The sequence below is a fragment of the Schistocerca piceifrons genome, unplaced genomic scaffold (genome assembly GCF_021461385.2).
Source record: "Schistocerca piceifrons isolate TAMUIC-IGC-003096 unplaced genomic scaffold, iqSchPice1.1 HiC_scaffold_2037, whole genome shotgun sequence".
Classification (NCBI taxonomy): domain Eukaryota; kingdom Metazoa; phylum Arthropoda; class Insecta; order Orthoptera; family Acrididae; genus Schistocerca; species Schistocerca piceifrons.
Genome location: NW_025727941.1, coordinates 572,486 through 579,496, shown reverse-complemented (window position 1 = coordinate 579,496; position 7,011 = coordinate 572,486).

The following is a 7,011-nucleotide window of genomic DNA, read 5'->3' as shown; positions in this document are numbered from 1 at the left end:
ACAAGAAGACTGACTCTTCTTACTGTCTATGTTTTGAACCAATCCTGTGACACTAGTTGTAGATTCCGATGCCTCACTTCAGGTTTACTGTATCCCTTGGACATTCATATTGACGATGAAACACAGATATTGCATCGGAATTAAGCACAAAAGGCACAATGCCGACTTAAGTACAAAAACACTGGCTCTTCCTACTGTCTATGTTTTGAACCATTCCTGTGACACTAGTTATGGATTCCGATGCTTCACTTCAGGTTTACTGTATCCCTTCTACTTTCTTATTGACGATGAAACACAGAAATTGCATCGGAATTAAATACAAAAGGCACAAAGCCGACTTAAGTACATGAAGACCGACTCTTGTTATTGACAATGATTTTAACCATTCCTGTGACACTAGTTATAGATTCCGATGCTTCACTTCCGTTTTACTGTATCCCTCTGACCATCTTATTGACGATGTCACACAGAAATTGCACCGGGATTGAATACAAAAGGCACAATGCTGACTTAAGTACATGAAGACCGAATCTTCTTACTGACTATGATTTGAACCATTCCTGTGGCACTAGTTATAGATTCCGATGCCTCACTTTAGGTTTACTGTATCCCTTGGACCTTCTTATTGACGATGAAACACAGAAATTACATCGGAATTAGATACAAAAAGCACAATGCCGACTTAAGTATAAGAAGACTGACTCTTCCTACTGTCTATGTTTTGATCCATTTCTGTGACACTAGTTATAGAGTCCGATGATTCACTTCAGGTTTAATGTATCCCTTGGACCTTCTTATTAACGATGAAACACAGAAATTGCATCGGAATTAAATACAAAAGGCACAATGCCGACTTATGTACAAGAGAATTGACTCTTCTTACTGTGTATGTTTTGAACCATTACTGTGACTCTAGTTACATATTCCGATGCTTCACTCCAGGTTTACTGTATCCCTTGGACCTTCTTATGGGCGATGAAACACAGAAATTGCATCGGAATTAAATACAAAAGGCACAATGGCGACTTAAGTACAAGAAGACTGACTCTTCCTACTGTCTATGTTTTGAACCATTCCTGTGACACTAGTTTTAGATTCCGATGCTTCACTTCAGGTTTACTATATCCCTCTGACCTTCTTATTGACGATGAAACACAGAAATTGCATCGGAATTAAATACGACAGGCACAATGCCCAATTAAGTTCAAGATGACTTACTCATCTTACTGACTATGCTTTGAATAATTTCTGTGACACTAGTTATAGATTCCGATACTTCACTTCAGGTTTACTGTATCCCTCTGACCTTCTTATTGACGATGAAACACACAAATTGCATCGGAATTAAATATAAAAGGCACAATGCCGACTTAAGGATAAGAAGACTGACTCTTCTTACTGACTTTGTTTTGAACCATTAGTGTGACACTAGTTATAGATTCCGATGCTTCACTTCCGGTTTACTGTATCGCTTGGACCTTCTTGTTGACGATGAAACACAGAAATTGCATCGGTATTAAATACAAAATGCACAATGCCGACTTTAGTACAAGAAGACTGACTCTTCTTACTGTCTATATTTTGAACCATTACTGTGACTCTAGTTATAGATTCCGATGCTTCACTCCAGGTTTACTGTATCACTTGGACCTTCTTATTGACGATCAAACACAGAAATTGCATCGGAATTAAATACAAAATGCACAATGCCGACTTAAGGACAAGGAGACTGACTCTTCTTACTGTCTATGTTTGAACCATTCCTGTGACACTAGTTATAGATTCCGATGCTTCACTTCAGGTTTAATGTATCCCTCTGACCTTCTTATTGACGGTGAAGCACAGAAATTGCATCGGAATTAAATACGAAAACCACAATGCCTAATTAAGTACAAGAAGACTGACTCTTCTTTCTTACTATGTTTTGAACCATTCCTGTGACACTAGTTATAGATTGCGATGCTTCAATTCAGGTTAACTGTATCCCTCTGACCTTCTTATTGACGATGAAACACAGAAATTGCATCGGTATTAAATAGAAAAGGCACAATGCCGACTTAAGTACAAGAAGACTGACTCTTCTTACTGTCTATGTTTTGAACCAATCCTGTGACACTAGTTGTAGATTCAGATGCTTCACTTCAGTTTTAATGTATCCCTTGGACCTACTTATTGACGATGAAACACAGAAATTGCATCGGAATTAAATACAAAAGGCACAATGCCGACTTAAGTACAAGAAGACTGTCACTTCTTACTGACTATGCTTTGAACCATTCCTGTGACACTAGTTATGGATTTCGATGCTTCACATCATGTTTACTGTATCCCTGTGACCTTCTTATTGACGAAGAAACACAGAAATTGCATCGGAATTAAATACAAAAGGCACAATGCCGACTTAAGGACAAGGACACTGACTCTTCTTACTGTCTATGTTTGAACCATTCCTGTGACACTAGTTATAGATTCCGATGCTTCACTACAGGTTTAATGTATCCCTCTGACCTTCTTATTGACGGTGAAGCACAGATATTGCATCGGAATTAAATACGAAAACCACAATGCCCAATTAAGTACAAGAAGACTGACTCTTCTTTCTGACTATGTTTTGAACCATTCCTGTGACACTAGTTATAGATTGCGATGCTTCACTTCAGGTTTACTGTATCCCTCTGACCTTCTTATTGACGATGAAACACAGAAATTGCATCGGTATTAAATAGAAAAGGCACAATGCCGACTTAAGTACAAGAAGACTGACTCTTCTTACTGTCTATGTTTAGAACCAATCCTGTGACACTAGTTGTAGATTCAGATGCTTCACTTCAGTTTTACTGTATCCCTTGGACTTTCTTATTGACGATGAAACACAGAAATTGCATCGGAATTAAATACAAAAGGGACAATGCCGACTTAAGTACAAGAACACTGACTCTTCCTACTGTCTATGTTTTGAACCATTCCTGTGACACTAGTTTTAGATTCCGATGCTTCACTTCAGGTTTACTGTATCCCTTGTACTTTCGTATTGACGATGAAACACAGAAATTGCATCGGAATTAAATACAAAAGGCACAATGCCGACTTAAGTACATGAGGACAGACTCTTCTTATTGACAATGATTTGAACCATTCCTGTGACACTAGTTATAGATTCCGATGCTTCACTAGAGGTTCACTGTATCCCTTGGACATTCTTATTGACGATGAAACACAAAATTGCATCGGAATTAAATGCAACAGGCTCAATGCCGACTTAAGGACAAGAAGACTGACTCTTCTTACTGACTATGATTTGAACCATTCCTGTGACTCTAGTTATAGATTCCGATGCTTCACTTCCGGTTTACTGTATCCCTCTGACCTTCTTATTGACGATGAAACACAGAAATTGCATCGGTTTTAAATAGAATAGGCACAATGCCGACTTAAGTACAAGAAGACTGACTCTTCTTACTGTCTATGTTTTGAACCAATCCTGTGACACTAGTTGTAGATTCCGATGCCTCACTTCAGGTTTACTGTATCCCTTGGACATTCATATTGACGATGAAACACAGATATTGCATCGGAATTAAGCACAAAAGGCACAATGCCGACTTAAGTACAAAAACACTGGCTCTTCCTACTGTCTATGTATTGAACCATTCCTGTGACACTACTTATGGATTCCGATGCTTCACTTCAGGTTTACTGTATCCCTTCTACTTTCTTATTGACGATGAAACACAGAAATTGCATTGGAATTAAATACAAAAGGCACAATGGCGACTTAAGTACAAGAAGACTGACTCTTCCTACTGTCTATGTATTGAACCATTTCTGTGACACTAGTTTTAGATTCCGATGCTTCACTTCGGGTTGACTGTATCCCTCTGACCTTCTTATTGACGATGAAACACAGAAATTGCATCGGAATTAAATACGACAGGCACAATGCCCAATTAAGTTCAAGATGACTTACTCTTCTTACTATGCTTTGAATCATTTCTGTGACACTAGTTATAGATTCCGGTACTTCACTTCAGGTTTACTGTATCCCTCTGACCTTCTTATTGACGATGAAACACACAAATTGCATCGGAATTAAATATAAAAGGCACAATGCCGACTTAAGGATAAGAAGACTGACTCTTCTTACTGACTTTGTTTTGACCCATTAGTGTGACACTAGTTATAGATTCCGATGCTTCACTTCCGGTTTACTGTATCGCTTGGACCTTCTTATTGACGATGAAACACAGAAATTGCATCGGAATTAAATATCAAAGGCACAATGCCGACTTAAGGATAAGAAGACTAACTCTTCTTACTGACTTTGTTTTGAACCATTAGTGTGACACTAGTTATAGATTCCGATGCTTCACTTCCGGTTTACTGTATCGCTTGGACCTTCTTGTTGACGATGAAACACAGAAATTGCATCGGAATTAAATACAAAAGGCACAATGCCGATTTAAGTACATGAAGGCCGACTCTTCTTATTGACAATGATTTGAACCATTCCTGTGACACTAGTTATAGATTCCGATGCTTCACTTCAGGTTTACTGTATCCCTTGGACATTCTTATTGACGATGAAACACAAAATTGCATCGGAATTAAATACAAAAGGCACAATGCCGACTTATGGAAAAGAAGTCTGACTCTTCTTACTGATTATGATTTGAACCATTCCTGTGACACTAGTTATAGATTCCGATGCTTCACTTCCGGTTTACTGTACCCCTCTGACCATCTTATTGACGATGTCACACAGAAATTGCATCTGGATTAAATACAAAAGGCACAATGCAGACTTAAGTACATGAAGACCGGCTCTTCTCACTGTCTATGTTTAAACCATTCCTGTGACACTAGTTATAGATTCCGATGCTTAACTTCAGGTTTACAGTATCCCTCTGACATTGTTATTGGCGGTGAATCACAGAAATTGCATCGAAATTCAATACGAAAGGCACAATGCGGAATTAAGTACAAGAAGATTGACTCTTCTTCCTGACTATGTTTTGAACCATTCCTGTGACACTAGTTATAGATTCCGATGCTTCACTTCAGGTTTACTGTATCCCTCTGACCTTCTTATTGACGACGAAACAGAGAAATTGCATCGGTATTAAATAGAAAAGGCATAATAACGACTTAAGTTCAAGAAGACTGCCTCTTCTTACTGTCTATGTTTTGAACCTATCCTGTGACACTAGTTGTAGATTCCGATGCTTCACTTCAGGTTTACTGTATCCCTTGGACCTTTTTATTGACGATGAAACACAGAAATTGCGTCGGAATTAAATACAAAAGACACAATGCCTACTTAAGTACATGAAGACCGACTCTTCTTATTGACAATGATTTGAACCATTCCTGTGACACTAGTTATAGATTCCGATGCTTCAGTTCAGGTTTACAGTATATCGTGGACATTCTTATTGACGATGAAACACAGAAATTGCATCGGAATCAAATACAAAAGGCACAATGCCGACATAAGGACAAGAAGACTGACTCTTCTTACTGAATTTGATTTGAACCATTATTGTGACACTATTTATAGATTCCGATGCTTCACTTCCGGTTTACTGTATCGCTTGCACCTTCTAATTGACGATGAAACACAGAAATTGCATCGGAATTAAATACAAAAGGCACAATGCTGACCTAAGTACAAGAAAACTGACTCTTCCTGCTGTCTATGATTTGAACCATTCCTGTGACACTAGTTATAGATTCCGATGCTTCACTTAAGGTTTACTGTATCCCTTGGACCTTCAAATTGACGATGAAATACAGAAATTGCATCGCAATTAAATACAAAAAGCACAATGCCGACTCAAGTACATGAAGACCGACTCTTCCTACTGACTATGATTTGAACCATTCCTGTGACACTAGTTATAGATTCCGATGCTTCACTTTAGGTTTACTGTATCCTTTGGACCTTCTTATTGACGATGAAACACAGAAATTACATCGGAATTAAATACAAAAGGCACAATGCCGACTTAAGTATAAGAAGACTGACTCTTCCTACTGTCTATGTTTTGATCCATTTCTGTGACACTAGTTATAGATTCCGATGCTTCACTTCAGGTTTACTGTATCCCTTGGACCTTCTTATTGACGATGAATCACAGAAATTGCATCGGAATTAAATACAAAATGCACAATGCCGACTTTAGTACAAGAAGACTGTATCTTCTTACTGTCTATATTTTGAACCATTACTGTGACTCTAGTTATAGATTCCGATGCTTCACTCCAGGTTGTCTGTATCACTTGAAATTTCTTATTGACGATCAAACACAGAAATTGCATCGGAATTAAATACAAAATGCACAATGCCGACTTAAGGACAAGGAGACTGACTCTTCTTACTGTCTATGTTTGAACCATTCCTGTGACACTAGTTATAGATTCCGATGCTTCACTTCAGGTTTAATGTATCCCTCTGACCTTCTTATTGACGGTGAAGCACAGAAATTGCATCGGAATTAAATACGAAAACCACAATGCCCAATTAAGTACTAGAAGGCTGACTCTTCTTTCTGACTATGTTTTGAACCTTTCCTGTGACACTAGTTATAGATTGCGATGCTTCACTTCAGGTTTACTGTATCCCTCTGACCTTCTTATTGACGATGAAACACAGAAATTGCATCGGTATTAAATAGAAAAGGCACAATGCCGACTTAAGTACAAGAAGACTGACTCTTCTTACTGTCTATGTTTAGAACCAATCCTGTGACACTAGTTGTAGATTCAGATGCTTCACTTCAGTTTTACTGTATCCCTTGGACTTTCTTATTGACGATGAAACACAGAAATTGCATCGGAATTAAATACAAAAGGGGCAATGCCGACTTAAGTACAAGAACACTGACTCTTCCTACTGTCTATGTTTTGAACCATTCCTGTGACCCTAGTTTTAGATTCCGATGCTTCACTTCAGGTTTACTGTATCCCTTGTACTTTCGTATTGACGATGAAACACAGAAATTGCATCGGAGT